Raw genomic sequence first — 6,073 nt, 5'->3', positions numbered from 1 at the left:
CCTCGGCTCCGCGGCGGCGTCTCGGCCCGCCACACGCCCTCAGGGCCGCCGCCCGGCCCGCGGCTCGGAGCTCCGCGGCGGCGGCGGCGGCCTCGCCTCCATGGCGAGGGGAAGCGGCTGAGGGGGCGACTGGGCGGGCGGCGGTGATGGCGGCCGCGGCCCGGGGTCCGAGCTGGCTAGCGCGCGCGCGTCTCTGTCAGCGCCGCACTCGCCGCAGCCTCGCTCCCGACCCGGCCTTGGCTGTAAGGCGCTTCTTCATTGGCGGTTCAGAGACGGGCGCTGATTGGCCCATACCGAAAGGGCGTCTCCGGCCCGCGCGGGCCCCGCCCCTGCGCGCCTCCGAGCGCTCGCTCGCTAGCTCGTGTAGGGCGCTGAGCCTGGGCTCACGGTCTCGCCCGCTCCTACGCCGCCGGGGAGGCTTGAGTGCGCCCCACCGCCGCTCAGACGTCGGGGAAGCCGGAGCCCGGGGGTACTGATGCCGGTGCACCAACGCCTTCCGCTTCTACAGTCCCAGCCCCCTGGACGTGGGCCTTCTTCCCAGCTTACAGATGCGGAAACTGAGGCCAAATGCAAGTTATACCAATGTTTAGCAACCAGGACGGCCTGGAACTCAAAAGCTGCCTTTCCACCCCGCTCTCCAAATGTGTTCCATTCTGACTTTTTACCCTCCCCCCAGTTGCCGCAAGGTACTCAAAAGGACGTAGGCTGTCTCGGGGAGAGGAACCTGCGAAGCCCCTAGAACGGACCTGGCACCATAAGTGTCCTCTTACGCACCCTGTCACCTCACGCCATCCCCACCCAAACCCTAAGGAAATCTCTCCCGCTTTCTAGATGCGCGTACCGGGGCCTGGCTTGCCACCGAGTCGAGTAGAAAAAATACGACACACGGTGCTCTGCGGAGGGGATGTCGTTTGCGATACGCCACGGGGGAGGGGAGGCTCAAACCGCACAGAGGACCGGGATATGCGTTCCGCCCCTGGGGCTGGGGTCAGGGTTGCAGGCGTGGCCCTCCTCCCCAGGGCTCCCTGCCCCACGTGTGGTGTCCCAAAGCTACGCGTACGTCTGTCCGGCCGCAGTGGGTTCCCAGGCTACCGGACTTGGGCGTCCGCAGCTGAAGCCCCTTTACACGGGGCTGGTGTGTGGCGGGTGAGACGTTCTCCTGGTTGTGGCCCCCACACGAGGTCCCTCGAACGCTCCGATCCCCGATCAGGGCGAGTGGTTGGGCGTCTGCAGGCTGGAGACCTATTGCAGAGCGGTGTGCAAACGGAGATTGCTGGGGGGCCCTTAATCCCAGAGCTGGAGTCCGCGCCTGCGGTGGGTGGCGCCCGAGGGGAAGTCTGGCCAGCGGCAACTCTCCGTGACAAGGGGTGCCTGGGGGTACATTTTGGCGCAAGAGTCCACGTCAGCTGCTATTTCCTCGGGGTTGGTGCCCCTATTACCTCCAGTCCCCACCACCGCCTGTTGTTGGGGCGCCAATTTAGGACTGTATATGCACGCTCCCTCCTCCACATTTGTGGAATAAGTGAGTGTATGCTGACCAGAGCCAAGGCCTGGGAATACGAGGTACGGTGGGCCTCCTTCAGGCCGTCCCTTCCCAGGCAGGGAAGTTCCTTCTCTATGGAGAGTGGTGTCTCTTGCTCCCTCTCAGCAGGGCCTGCCCAGAGGGGTCACCAAACTGCCAAACCCTCTGCGCCTCTGCCCAGTGGACACTCTAGCCACATGCCCAGTTTCTGTGAGACCCCAGGGGCAGCCAATGGGGGCAAGTTCTTCCAAACATTTCCCAGAAAGTACCAAGTCAGTCTGCCTGCACAGGGGAAAAGCCTGAACTGAAAGCATTTAGAAACCCTGGGGAAAAAAAAAAAAAAAAAAAAAAGACTGTATGTGCAGGAGGCATGTGGGTGGCTAGGGTAGCAACAGTTCCTTAAGACCAGACCTCACCAGCTTAGTTTTGCCTTGTCTATATCTGACCTACTATTATCTCTTAGTATGCTTCTTTTGGCTGATTTGTTTCTTTACAATTTTACTTACATTACCATAAAATGTTTGACATGCTACTTACACTTTCTAACATATGTTAAAATAACTATTAAAATAAAAAGTGTCGGGGCACCTGGCTGGCTTAGTAGAGCATATAGCACTTGATCTTGGGGTTGGGAGTTTGAGCCCCACGTTGGGGGTAGAGTTTACTTAAGTAAAATTTAGAAAAAAAGTGTTTATCCTCAAGATCATCTGAAGGATACCCCCCTACACACACACACACACACACACACACACACACACACACACACACACAATGTGGTCACACTTGGGAAAATGCTGCTGGTTGGGTGTGAGAGTCACAGAGCCCTGGGGTTCAAGCCCTGGCATTGACTGAGTGACCTAAGTCTCCCTCTGCTACTCTTCCTGGAACGTCCCAGGCCTGGACTGAGAATTATAAGCATGTACAGCTTGGCAAGTGACCCATTCTCAGGAAATGCAGTTCCTTCTCTCCACGAGACAGTGGCCCTGTGGTCAGCGCATTTGTGGTATGCATGTAGGGGTGAGAGAACCTCAGACCAAGGAGAGGCAGGGTCTTGGACATCCCATCCTGAAGACCCTGGTTTGGTTCGGCTCGGTAATCACACAGACCCTGTTTCCAGTGGAGAGGACAGAGTTCCATTCTCATCTGCCCACCTATGGAGACCTGCCCAGCCTCCCCTTCCCATCTGAGGCCCAGGGGTTCCACACTTTTGCCCCATCACCACAGGACAAAGGGATGTCTTCCAAGAGGAGAGAATAAGACAGCAGGCCCGAGAGAGGAAGGCAGGCAGGTTTCCTGTACTCAGGCCCACCCACGTGGGAGGCCAAAGCCCTGCTCCCAGTCCTACTTTAGGCCCTGCCCGCCGGGGCCTACGCCTACACATGTAGGTGCATACACATATAGGTAGGCACTCGTCGTCCACCCCACAGGTGCCCCAAGGAGTCACAGGGTTCACGAGAAAAGGGCTGAAGAGCTGGAGAATTGGGGTAAAGGACTCCTATTTCATTAGGTAGATCACCTCCCCTCTCCGGGCCTTCTTTCTCCATCTAGCAAATGGAACAATGAATCATTCACTCGACAAATACTGAGGGCAAACCATGTGCTGGACACAGCAGGGAATAAAACAGAAAAGGTCTCTGCTCTCAGGAATTTAGATTGTGGATGGGGAGACAGACAATAAACAAACAAGTGAAAAAGAAAATTTCCTAAATGCTGTAATGAAAATAAAGCAAGGCAAAATGATAGAAAGTTGGAGTAAATGAGAGCCAAGTGCCTTTCCAGGCCACTGTTCTACCTCCAAGGGTCATTTGCTTGAGCTTTGTACCTAAAAAAGATTGCAGCCCCCTTATCTTGAGAAGGCCTCCACCCTCACTCCAGGGCTGTCATTGATATCCCAAACCAGAAGAAAGGTTTCCAAATTTTTTGCCCCCAGTCCCAAAATCCTGGTCCTAGGCGCAATCCTAGCCCCATTCATTGGCCAAGACATGGCCCCATTTATGACTGTAGACCCAGGGCAGCGGTGCAAATCTTTCAGAGTAGAAGGCTTTTTACATAAATTTTAATTGAGCAATCTAAGATTTTGGGGGGAAAATACCGTTTTAAAAATATCACTGTAAGTGTATGCATTTGTCAAAACTCTGCAAATGTACACTTAAGATCTGAGCATTATATATAAATTGTATCTAAAAAGAAAAAAATTGCAGATAATGAACTGTAGTTAATGAAATTCTGAAGTATTTAGACAGAAGTGTACCAAGGACTGCAACTTAGTTTGAAGTGCATCTTAAGATGGACAGAGGGATGGATAGATGGAGAAATGTATGATACAGTAAGTATAGTAAAATGCTAACGGCAGAATCCAGGTGGTGGGTACATAGATGTTCAATGCAAATTCTTTCAACTTAACTAGATGTTTGCAAGTTTTCATGATAAAATATTGGGGGAGGGAGGGAATCGGTGTTTAACGTTACAAAAAAGTACACAAAGCTGCCTTTAATTTTCCGACAGCTCTCCCCTGGGACAATTCTGGTGCTTCTCCACATGCATACACCCTGTTATGTAGTCGCCTTGTTTGTATGTCATCGTTATTTCTCACCTATTTCTAAACTTCCTATGTATAGTGCTTAATGTTTGCACATCACAGGAGTTCATATGGGGCATGTTACTTTGGGGGTGCAGGCTTTTTACTGTGTACATTCTCAATGCAGTGCCCAGGGCCGCCTTTCCAGAGAGGGCACACTGGGTTGCAAAATACCAACCCTTTTTCACTGAGAACAGTTAGAGGAACTGGAGGAAACATTTTAAAAAGGCATCGAAGAACTGCCAGGGCAGTGAGCAATTGTGAGGCCAAGGCTGGGGAGGAAGAATTCCAAATGATGAGCCTAATATTGGGATCTCTTTTCCTCTCCCTGGACCTGTCTGCTGATTCTGATAGAAGGCTGATGGGCTGTGCCTAACTGGGGTTCCCAAAACTGGCCACATTGCCGGCTCTGCACACTCTTCCAGAGCCTTGCCTCTCCCCTAGCAAGAAGAGTCTATATGCCCTTGAAACGGGGTGGGAATGTCCCCCCACCTGACAGAATGTGGCAGGTACTCATGGGCCCTATGTGACTTCCAAAGCTGGTTTGGGAAGGCTGCACAGCTCTGTCTGGCTCCCTTGGGAGGCCGTCCTTGGAACCCGGCTGCCATGTTGTGAACTCTCCTGGGTCACAGGTGTTCTGGCCCACGACCCCAGCCAAGGTTCCCGTCAACAACCAGCTTCAACCCCCAGACTTGTGAGTTAGCAAGCCTTCAGATGATTTCAGCCCCCCAATGTCAGGTCACCCCAGCCTTTGAGTCTTCCAACTCATGTCCCAGATATCATGAAGCAGAAACAAATGACTGTTCTATCCTGTCCAAATTCTTGCCCCAAGTGGTGAGCATAACAAATGGCCGCTTTGCAGTGTGATTTATATCCCCTTGGAAGATATTCAAACTTACATTTTTTACAAATTATATGGAGGGAAAAGAAGAAAAAGAAACACCTTACCAGGCTCTGAGTCACTCTTTTCAAGCACTCAATTCAAGTCAGCTCTAGGGGTGTTAAGGAGGGAAAGCCAGAAGCTCCAGTGAGACCTGCCCTCCCTCTGGGCTTTGGTCTCCTTCTTTGTCCTTCTCCTAGACTAAGGGCGCAACAAGAGGAAAAGGAAATGCCCTCAGTGTTGGGTGGGGGCACAAGGGCATGAAGCCAAGGTAACTGGAGTGCAAACTGGAGGCCAGAGATGGGGTCTGGAGGGCCAAGAAGGGCTCCTACAGATGGGGATGAAGCTTCTATTTTGGGTAGGGGAGAGTCAGGGGACTCCAGTTTGTGGTTCTTCCTTGGCAGAATTGAGATCTTCCGTCCTTCTTTTGTCTTCAGCCCAGAGACTACTCAGGAGTTGCTCGCCACGGGGAGGTGGGCAGGTTTGTGGAAGCTTCTCCTCTAACCCTTGAACACGCCGGCCACACGCTTAGCAGTCCTCCAACCCTTACTGTAGTGCAAACGGGGGCCTTGCCTCAGACTCCTCTGCTCAGAGGGACTGATTTTAGTCGTCCTTCCTCTGTCACCACAATAGCCAAGGAGAAGCCCTGAGACCCCCAAAAGCACAACCTGGTTTCAGATCCCAGTTTTGCCACATACTCACTGTTACCAAACCTCCTCGGTCCGCAATTTCCTCTTTTGTAAAAGGGGGTGATGTTACCTATCTCATAGGGCGGTCTTGTGGAATAAAGGAAATAGCAATGGTGAAGTGTTTGGCATGGTTCTTATGTGTATGTGTATAATGCTTTTCAGTGCGGCTCTTGATGAGCTGCTGCTTGAGTTTTGCACAGCCCCCTGTAAGCTTCCTAAGGGCTGTGAGCTTGAGGGGGGCTTCCTTCTGTAATAGTGGAGAGGGGCAAGTCTCTTGTAAATGTTGCTGAGCAGCTCCCCCTTCAGCCCCAAAATAATCAAACACATAGAGTTCTGCTGAGGTACCTGGATGGTTCTGCCTCCAGCATGCTTTTGCTTAGGCTGGACTGCATACGACAAGCACT

The sequence above is a fragment of the Panthera leo genome, chromosome A3 (assembly GCF_018350215.1).
Source record: "Panthera leo isolate Ple1 chromosome A3, P.leo_Ple1_pat1.1, whole genome shotgun sequence".
NCBI classification, from domain to species: Eukaryota; Metazoa; Chordata; class Mammalia; order Carnivora; family Felidae; genus Panthera; species Panthera leo.
This window is presented reverse-complemented; position numbering follows the sequence as displayed.